Source organism: Ambystoma mexicanum, chromosome 1p (assembly GCF_040938575.1).
Source record: "Ambystoma mexicanum isolate Mex_15411 chromosome 1p, UKY_AmexF1_1, whole genome shotgun sequence".
Lineage (NCBI taxonomy): Eukaryota > Metazoa > Chordata > Amphibia > Caudata > Ambystomatidae > Ambystoma > Ambystoma mexicanum.
In genome coordinates, this window is record NC_090921.1 from 1,314,715,117 (window position 1) to 1,314,725,308 (window position 10,192).

Genomic DNA, 10,192 nt, shown 5'->3' on the forward strand with positions numbered 1-10,192 from the left:
AACTTGCAAAGACGACTATGTTATTTAAATATTACAAACTAAAACCACATTTCATTTACTAACTCTGTTTGCCCTGCTTTACTCACTTTTAGCACCCTTTTTAACTTTACCAAAACTCCAAAACATGCTTTGCTTTTACCACCATGAACTATTAGCTTTGAAGACCTCTGGAGTGGCCATTATCACTTAAGTTATTGACCCTTCCCCCACCTTATGGCCCCTGGACCCCTCCTTCGTCTATAAGGCTATATCTGTTACCTGCCATCTAGAAACAGGAATGCTGCTTCCAATATCATTGCACGTGGAACCTGGCAATATATACTTTCTGGGTTACATGGAAACTATGTAGAACCTGACAACATTGTTGGGTAGTGTGGACAATGAACACATCTGCTCACTCAGCAATGTGGACGCTGACAATATCTAAATCGCTGGACACACACACACCCAGATGAACTGCTTGCAAATGAGAAACTGGCAGGTTCTGATTCACTTGGCAACGTGGAGACAGGCCACATCTACTTTACTGGTGCAAACTGGAGTAAATGCAAGCATCTCTGTAATATGTCCTTAAAATCGTATCTCCTCTGACCAATATTTTCTGGCCAATCTAATTTAAATCCGATATGGTCCACTCCTTTTGCAAATGTTTTTGGAGAAACAGCCAATCCCAAATGAAAGTGTTTTTTCCCCTTCTAATCCTGTCAAATTTTGATCAATGTTACAGTCACAAATGGATACGAATACAATGATTTGCCAATAGGAGCTTGGCCAGACCATCCTAACGTTGTCTATTGGCCCCTACCATGTGTTTTCTTTTTACTAATGTAACTGGCTCAAAATGGAAGGTCCCTAAGGGTATTAGCACATGATGGTAGCAGCAGTAGACGTTTTGAAGATTTAGTAGTCAAGTAATTAATAATAGTGAGTAAAATAAATAGAGACATTGAGTTAGTAAATTAAATGTGCTTTTATTTTGTTGTATTTAAATATTTAATATGATGGTTGTCTTCATAAATTAAGTGTTTTAATTGCAACTTGGTTGAAATGGAACAGGTTTGAGACGAGCATGCACTAGCTATCATGTAAAAATAAACAGTTGCTCTACAAGAAAGTGAACGCATTTTCCAATGTTTTTGCTTCCTTTTTGCATGTTAAATAGCATGTTGTAGTAATAAAAATGTCCCCGGGAAAGAAAGTGTCTTGTTGAGAAAAATCTGGCCTGGGCATTGCATTGTTGTTACCTGCTCTGCTTCTCAAGACAGGCTGTTACGAATGCAATCAATACCTCTAAATAAATCAATAGTTCACTCTAAACATTCAGATTGGCTGAGAGGAGGTCAATAACGATCTGCATGTGCTATAATTGTTCATGCATATGTTAAATAAAGTTATTTATAGATATCATTGATATTGTTTACACATCCATCAGTAAAGGTTTTGAGCAACAGACATGCACAGAGACCCTAACTGCTCTTCAAACGGAGGTGAATGTCTCAAGGTTGTGGGGCGATGTGCCCTTATGGTTAGGCGTTAGAGTACCCACAGGGCAACTTCAGAGACACACCATCATATTTTACATGGGTGGGTCCCATCATTTCATGCTAGGTGTCTTCCAGTATCACCATCTTCTTAAAGGAGGCCCAGGGTATCTGGTCAATTGCCCAGCAGCCCTTAGAACTTGAGGTTTCAAAGGAAAAGGTTGGGAAGTGGTTTCATGGGTGAGAATGAGTTTCCTTTGAAGAATGTGTGTGTGTTGCATGTGGTTGAGTGCGTCTGTGCGCGTGTCTGCACGTGTGTGCCACACTAAAAAGCTTTTGTTGGCAAAGGTTGCTGGTGAATTGAAATGTAAAAAGACTTGCATTAGCGTGAGAACAAGTCAGTGCCTCTTCTTCAAAGAGCTGCACAGGTGCAAGAGGAGCATGTGTTGAGTGCCAGTATCCTCTGAGGCCACCACTTTGCTCTTCGAGTTCCTGTTGCATATTACCACATCCTCTCCACACCTGAGAACACCTGGAGATTCATGAGAGCAGAGACCCAGCTCCAGGAGCTTCCGGGGTGAAATAAGGGCACACCGCTTCAATTCTATGTTCCGGTGGCATACCAGTAGCAGAAACCCAGCTAGTAAAGCACATGGCAAAAGAAAGTTCAAGAAGACAATTGTACGAGCTCTTAGGCTATGTAATAAGTGTAAGGACTTAGATCCATCAGCTCCCAGGGTGTAATAAGGCCAGGGACCTGACTCCTGGACCTCCTCAGCATGATAACTGTGTGGGTGCAGCGCCACAAGCTTATGCGATATGACAGAAAGGACTGAACTCGAATTCTGCGGGCTTACAGGCTATGGTAAACACAGCGGCCAAGCCACAGGGGCTCCTGAAGTATAGTAAGGGCATAGAATATCCTCTATGAGTACAAGAAGGGCAGGGATACAGCCCCTGGGGTAAAAGAGTGCACACCACTCCTAGGAGCTCGAATAGTAAAGGACAGGCAATGACTCATGGGGCATAATCAGGGCGCCATTACAGAATATGGAGTTCCTGCAGGTAGAAAAGGGGATCTCTTTGAGTTTGCAGGGCATTATGAAGGCAAGGAACCAGTTCCATAATAGTCTGGGTTATAAGGGCAGTACATGAGTTCCTGTAGTGCTCTAAATATGGTAAGTATAGGGAAGTGTGTCCCAAGATTTAAAAGGGCAATGGCTCAGCCCAGTAGAGACCCTAAAGTGCAATGTGGGTAGGGCATCACCTCCTAGAGTTCACAGATCTCAGTAAGGGCTGGGTCTTCGCTCCCAGTATTCCATAAGGGCAATGGCTGAGCTCATTGGAAACCCAGATGTGCTTCAAGGGCAGGTTATCAGCTCCTACAGTTCATAGGGTTTAACACGGACCGGGACTTCGGTCCCAGTGTTTCATAATGGAAGTGACATAGCTCAGAGATGTTTTAAGGGTAGAGGATCAGGGCTAGAGATTTGTATGATAAGAGCAGGAAATGAGACCCTTTTGTTCAATAAAGACATTCACTCAGCTCACTGAGGATCCAGAGGGGTACTAAGGGCAGGGGATCGAGTTTGCATAGCATAATACAGGCAAGGATTTAGCTCCCAGTGTTTAATGAAGGCATTCACTCAGCTCACTGAGGATCCAGTGGGGTACTAAGGGCAGGACATCGCGTTTGCATGGCATAATAAAGGCAAGGATTTAGCTCCCAGTGTTTAATAAAGGCATTTCCTCAGCTCACTGAGGATCCAGAGGGGTACTAAGGGCAGGGTATCGAGTTTGCACGGCATAATAAAGGCAAGTATTTAGCTCCCAGTGTTTAATAAAGGCATACCCTCAGCTCTAGGCAAATCTCCAGCGTTAATATGCACAGAGGCCTGGCTCTGGGGGGCACCTCCTATGTAATATGCCCATCGGTTCAGCTACCGCCAATCCCTGCTTTCTCACCTGGTTGAACCCCAGGACCTGGTGAACTTGGATCTGCCTCTGGCAGTGTGAGAAGCCCCTCAAGGGTCTGTACCCACAGATTTGGTTACCCTAGGTTGGTGCCCACCTCTGTCACAAGAGCTCTGGGTCGGTAGGGCAGCTGTAGACCTACGTAGCATCAAACAGTACAAGGAAGACATCAAATCTACTCACCGTTGCTCCAAATTCAGCTCGTCTGCGTCGATAGCAATACAAATTGGATAATAAAGTTCTTAAATCGGATTTTTCCTTTTTTTTTTTTAAGCAAAAAGTTACGTGTATGATTTTATGTTGAGGGGGTAGTCTAGAGGCAGGCTGAAGGTGGTGTGGAGCGGGTGTGCTGACTTTTGAAGCGGGGCAACTCTGCTGCCTCTGCGTCCTTCCCCCTCGTCCTGCGCCGTGAGCCTCTGGGACTTCGCCGCAGCCGAAGGCGGTATTTATACATGGACCAGCCTAATTTCCATCATTACCCAGAAGAGGAAGCGAAGGGGGAGCGGGATGTGTAAAAAGCTTTTTTCCCCCCATCTTTTTTTCTGATTAGGTGAGTGTTATTTTTTTAGACAGGAAAATGGCTTTGATAGCTGTAATTATGTGTAATTGACTTCTGCGGTATCGCAGCCACTCGGCAAAATGTATCATCATGCGTGTAATCTGCGAGTCCCCCCCCCACCCCCCCCCACTCCTCTTCCTTTCTCTCGGCAGGCCTTTGTTTGATATTATTTGAATCTATTGCCGTTACGCAGTTTCCCGATCCTGGAATGTGTCCGTTTCGTAGAAGTTGTAGCAGCAGTGGGGTGTGTTCGGGGCGACGGCACTGGCTCCCGAAAAGAGAAGTAGAAATTGTTCCCAAGAACCCGCGCTCTCGGAAAGCAGCAATTTGTTTACCCCTTGCCTCGTTCCATATAATAAACTCGCCGGAGTTTGACGGAACTTGGTCACCAGGGGCCAGATTACAGAAACTTTGCCCCAGTGCACGTGCGATTGTGCATGGTATTAGCAGTCAGGCAAAGTTTTCCAAAGTGCACAAAACATATAGGCCATATTTGAAAAACTTTACACCATTGCAAGTGTAATTTTGCATGGTCTTGGCACTAGGACAAATTTTGCCAAAGTGCACAAAACATTTGGGCCATATTAGAAAACCTTTACACCATTGCAAGTGTAATTTTGCATGGTGTTAGCACTAGGGCAAATTTGTTCTTGAGCAAGGACCTCTTCTTTCAATGCATTTTTACACCAGTGCATTGTGGAAAGTATATGTTTTTTGTAGTTGTCAGTGTTTGCCAAATACTACCATGCAAAATTGCACTTGTACTTTTTCTAATGTGGCCCCCCAGTGTTTTATGCACTGGGGGAAGCTTTGCCCTAGTGCAAATGCCATGCAAAATCGCAGTTGAACCAGTGCAATGTTTCTATAACCGGGCCCCGGCACCAAGCTAAGGGCCAGTGTCCAGCCTAATGGACCGCCGAGATAGTTCAGAGAGTTAAGGGTGCACCCTGGTTAGCTCTGTGAATGTTGTACACATAGGTTAGGAAGGTCATCAGGGTTGCCTGAACCCTTCATCTCACTGAGGCCAGCATTTTGGGTAACACTAAGGGCCTCAACACGAGTTGGGCGGTATCCTGACTGGGATGGCGCCCGACTTTATTTGCGTTAGTGCGCACCCGTCTGCCGGTATTACTGCCGGATCACGGGTTGGGCTCTAACCGTTACTCCCCATTCCCAGGAATTTTGGGCTCAATTAACGCATGGTGAAACCACTGGCGGTAATTGCGCCGGAAATGGGCAATTTCCCTGCGTGTTTACCCCCAGCTGTGACTGGGGGTAAGCATGCCAGACTCGCGATTGGGCGGAGCAGTAAATGCAGTGGCAACCCTGTTACCCTGGCATTTAAGGGCTACTGCCCAACTCGTGATGAGGCCCTAAGTATTAATAAGACTGATGATCAGAGCTAAGAGACAATTCAGGCTGTAGTGTGCTATATGTACACAATGCAATGTTATTAATTAAGAGAATTAAGGACAGCTACAAGGACTCAAGGGCTCGGGTACAGTCTGTCATTTGTACGCACTGCGTATGAAACGTGAACACCTAAACACATTAAATCCACCTCGCCTTCTGTATAGATTCAAAACAAATGAACATGGTTCCCTCTATTTCCATAGGCCCTCAGGGTGCAGAAGGCAAAAAGGATCCCTCCAAGCCCCCATGAGCACAATCGCGCAAACCAGGAGTGGAAGATGACGTTGTCACGCATTTCGGAAATGCGCCCCGATTCTCAAACGCAATGCTCCATATGACAGATCAACAGGCATGGGATTGTATATTAGGCCTTTTTTGCAATGTGCGGTGTCCCCGCAGGTCATCATGGCCTGCGGGGGACACCTGACCAGAGTGAAGAGGGATTGGGGAGAGGGAGATACCCATAGCAGAGGAACCCTAGTGCTGGTCTATGTACAGTGATCTCGATGCGCTCGTGATGCCTAGAAGGGAAGGCCCAAGGTCTGGCTCTCCAGACCAGGCTGCCCATTCCATCGACAAAGGTGGGACTCCCACAGAGCAGGAGGGACAGATACAACGGCTTCCCTCCCAGTTTCTACACGCAAGAGGCAGCTCCTCAGCAGAAAAACTCAAGTCAACTTTCGAAGGAGGCAGACACCTTATAAAGAATAATGGACCACAGACTTCACAACAGGCCACAGAATCCATACGACCTTCTCAGACATCAAGGGATGGCGCCCAGGAGCTGGCGTTGAGGAAACCTAAAAGCTGGTGAGAAAACAGCATACAGGAAGCAAAGAGTGAGACTCCTGTCTGCAGATACAAGCAGGCAGGCAACACGTACAATACGTAATTGTGGCCCGTTGGTAGAGTTCTATAAAAAGGGCTGCGCGCCCCATTTGTTGATCATATCTCAGACCAGTTCTGGAGTGCCCTGAGTATGGCGCTGAATTGCTTGTGGTCACATCAGCCGCATTTCACATATGGAATCGTGTAAGGGGCTAATTATCTAACGTGTAAATTCCTTTTATTCTGGTATTTCATCCTGGTGTTGAATAACACATTTATAAGCAGACGATTTGAACGGGGGCATTTTGCCTCTCTTGTATAAAATTCCAACAGTTCTTATATTTGATGATGAGAGTCGTATTACTTTTAATGGTTTTAACTTTCTTTTATTGACAGAATGTATTCATGAATTATTTGTTTTAATTATTGCAGTCTTTTATGGGTGATTGGTAGTGTCATTTTATGTCATTTTGTAATAATTTCTGTATTTGCTGTATGGTTTTTATGTGCAAAGGTTGTATGACCAGTGACCCAATAAATAAATAAATAAATAAACACGTAAAAAACGGGAGCCATCAAGGTTCCAAACAGAAAAGGGCAAGCGAGTCCAACTAAGACAAACATGTAGGCCTCCTCCAGAAGGGGGACTCTGAATGTGTTGGGACTTCTCACAGTGACAGGGCGCATCTGTCATTCTGAAAAGGGCCCTATTGTAGTGCCTCGTTCTATTACAAGAGCCCGTGGATAGGAGCAGCAAGAGTGCACTACTGTGTCTGCACCCTAAGACACGGGAACAAGGAAACAATACTTGCAAGAGGCGCACCTATGCGTGTCAAATGGGAATAAGACACTGATTACCTTCTGAAACAGGAGCCAGGCCACTGTTAACACATTTGGCACAAGAGAAAACACGTTTAAACAGGGTTGACACAGATCGACAAAAAGTCTAGACAAGGGAATGCACTTAGCAAAGGTTTTATTAACAAACGGGTACACGCTGCAGCCAAAACAACAAATGGGTATGGTCTGAATTAATCAAAACGTCATCAGGCTGGTTGTCTTCCAAAGGTGGCTAGTGCTTTGGGACAACATAACCCAACAAAGTGCCTCTGTGGGAAGTAAAAAGAGTGCCAACAAAATGTTCTCCCAGTTTTCAGTAAATCCCGGGCTGGGTTATCCCAGGTGAATCAACACAATAGCTAGTGGGCTGACAGTCCCAGTGTTTAAGGGGTTCCTGAACCCTATGTTTTCCTAGTTCTTAGGATCTCTCCTGATCAGGTCACAGTCCCTAGTTTGAAGGGGTTCCCAAATGCCTGAAACCCAGCAGTACAGTTCAATCTCCTCCGAGCCTCTTCCAGTAGATGGCAGTGGAAGAATAGACCTGGGTGGACCTGGAAAAGAGCGGATGCTGCAGGGAGCTGGCTCCATTCCCCATCTGAGCTGCAAAGGTGGGCAAGATGGACCAAACACCACCCTCCGGTATGATCCTGCTCTCTTCCCATTCTACCGACGCTCTACTCCTGATATGATCTTCCTCCCCGATGGCACACCTCATTCTCGCTCCTCTCCTACCTCTTGCACCACCCTGGGGCGATTCTGCCATGTCCAAACCTTCATACTATGTCAATCTGCGTCCTTCCTTCTGATCTTCACCTTAATCTTGCATTCTAACTCCTCTTTGTTTACAAAACCTCCGCCTGCTGAATCTCTCCTACAACCTCCTCCTAATCCCTCTCTCCTACCAGCTCATCCTCATGTCCGCCAACTACCTCCTGCTGTCTCTCTCCTACCACCTCATCCAACCATTCTTCAACCAAGACCCGATTTCTCTTTCCTACCATCTCCTACCAATGCATCTCTCCTACCACCTACTTCGCTTTCTAAGTCCTTACTCAAGGGTTTTCACCTCCTCCTCCTTAATTTATCCAACCACCTTCTTAACTTTACTAACCACATCCTCTAGAGGTTTCATCTCCTTCTCCTCAATTACTCCAATCTCCTTCCCTTTACGGACCCACTCAAGATATTTTTCCTCCTGCCCCAACTCCATTCACCAATATCCCAATCTTCTTTACCACCCTCCTCCTGACTTCCTTCATCAGCCTCCGAACAAATTTCTCCAAGAACCTCCCGACCTTTACCAACCCCACTCTCAAGGTTTTTCACCACTTCTAAATGTTATCTCCTCTTTTGTACCCCTCCTCTGGGCCTCTCCTCCAGCCTCCCGCCTCTTTCTCTTCACAGGCTCCAGGGGCTTTGCTGAAGTCTCTTGTTTCCTGCTCTCGCCAGGCTGCAGGGGCAGGATTCCAGTCTCCTGTCTCAAGCTCCAGCCCCTTCTCCAACTCCTTCTGGTTACCTCTCCGGCCAACTCAAAATGAACTCGTTCTCCCAAATGCTACAGCGTTGTGGCACAGTGCCTATTATGTATAGGGCCTTGGCCCCACCTTCCTTGTAAGGGGATTCAGGTGTGGTAGCTGGGATGGGGATTTGGCTGCTGGGCTCCAAACCTGGGGATGACTCACAACTCTGATTGATAGGGGATTTGGAATTGCCTCAACCTTCCTCTTGGGTGGTCCAACCTTGGTCCAGTTGTTCAGCCGTTCTTTGGGTTAAATACATTCCGTTGTGTAGGCTTGGTAGGGGGAACTTGGGATTTGAAGTTCTCAGGGTCTGCACCGGCCTAATGGATCGCAGCTTCACGAAATGTTTCCACCATCTTGCAGTTCCTCATTTCCCTCTCTTCCTTAGTCACTGCAATGGGGATTAGCTTCTCGGCTCCTCTCCGGAGGATGGCTTCCCATCCTAACCTAGAACCTTTGGGCTGAGCAGTCCCTTTTTTGGGTGCTGCTCTCAGTGGTTGTTACACATTTGCCCTGCCCTTGGTGTAGACTCCTTCAGCCTACCTCTTCTTAAGCATATCAGAGTGTAGGCCTTGTATGTGAGAACTGGCTTTTCGGATTTCCTCGCCTAGCTCAGGTCCCTTTCTTTCTTTCTTTCTTTCTTTCTTTCTTTCTTTCTTTCTTTCTTTCTTTCTTTCTTTCTTTCTTTCTTTCTTTCTTTCTTTCTTTCTTTCTTTCTTTCTTTCTTTCTTTCTTTCTTTAGATTTAGGAGTGATCTCTGCACCCGCACAATGGGGGTCGAGTGTGAAGGCACTGCCAGATCTGTGAGAACACCTCTGCTTGATTCCTTTAAAGGGACAGAATGAGCTATTGTTGCAATGGGACAAGCCCCTGCCCTCCGTCCGGGGGTGGACTGGCCCATAGGGAACTCTGGAGATTTCCCGGTGGGCCTCTGCTCCCTGGGTCTTCTTTGTGTGGTATTTTCAAATATTCCCATAGGAAAAGGGCTGGGCTTGCTGAAAATGTGTAATATGGGGCCACTTTGAAAATTATTTCCAGGCCCTCTTTTGCTTCCCAGTCCACCCCTGCCCTGCGTGCATTACATGGTTCAGGTAGTCAGGGGATCGCCCACCTAGCTCCCTTTATTTTCTACTGTGAGGATGGGCAGGGGAGACCGTTGGAGCTCAAAAATTTAATTATACAATTATTTCAAAAGCATTTGACGGGATAAATAATAAATGACATATTATATGTTAGATTAAAAAATGTGAACCATTTCATTTTTATTATAATTCCAAAGGCGCAGAGACAGCACTCTTCCGCTCCGCTCCACTGAACAAAAACGCTGTCCACATGAAAATGATTTAAATAAAAATGCAGTGTTCTTTATTGTGGCATTAAACAGCCTGCAGGGTGGCAGCTATCAGGCAAACATAGCAACACATTTCACGCCTCACAGGGCGCTTGATGACACACAGTGCTTCTTTAGGAGACAGTCCTGAAATAAAATAACATTTTAGACTATGCATTTTGTAATGTAATTTCATTTCAATAAAAGGGAAAAAAAACAGTATTGCGTTTTAAATGTACTATTCATT

At 45.8% G+C, this 10,192-nt stretch overlaps 1 protein-coding gene across 2 annotated transcripts in view; it reads right to left on the reverse strand.

Moving 5' to 3' along the window:
- The window catches only part of LOC138453502 (galanin peptides-like), a 74,031-nt gene extending 70,159 nt beyond the window's left edge, over positions 1 to 3,872 (reverse strand). For both annotated transcript variants that reach the window (XM_069606421.1, XM_069606413.1), the window contains exon 1: positions 3,639 to 3,872. The gene's annotated coding sequence lies outside the window, so the exon portion shown is untranslated. The remainder of the gene's footprint in view (positions 1 to 3,638) is intronic.
- Between the last annotated feature and the right edge of the window lie 6,320 nt (positions 3,873 to 10,192).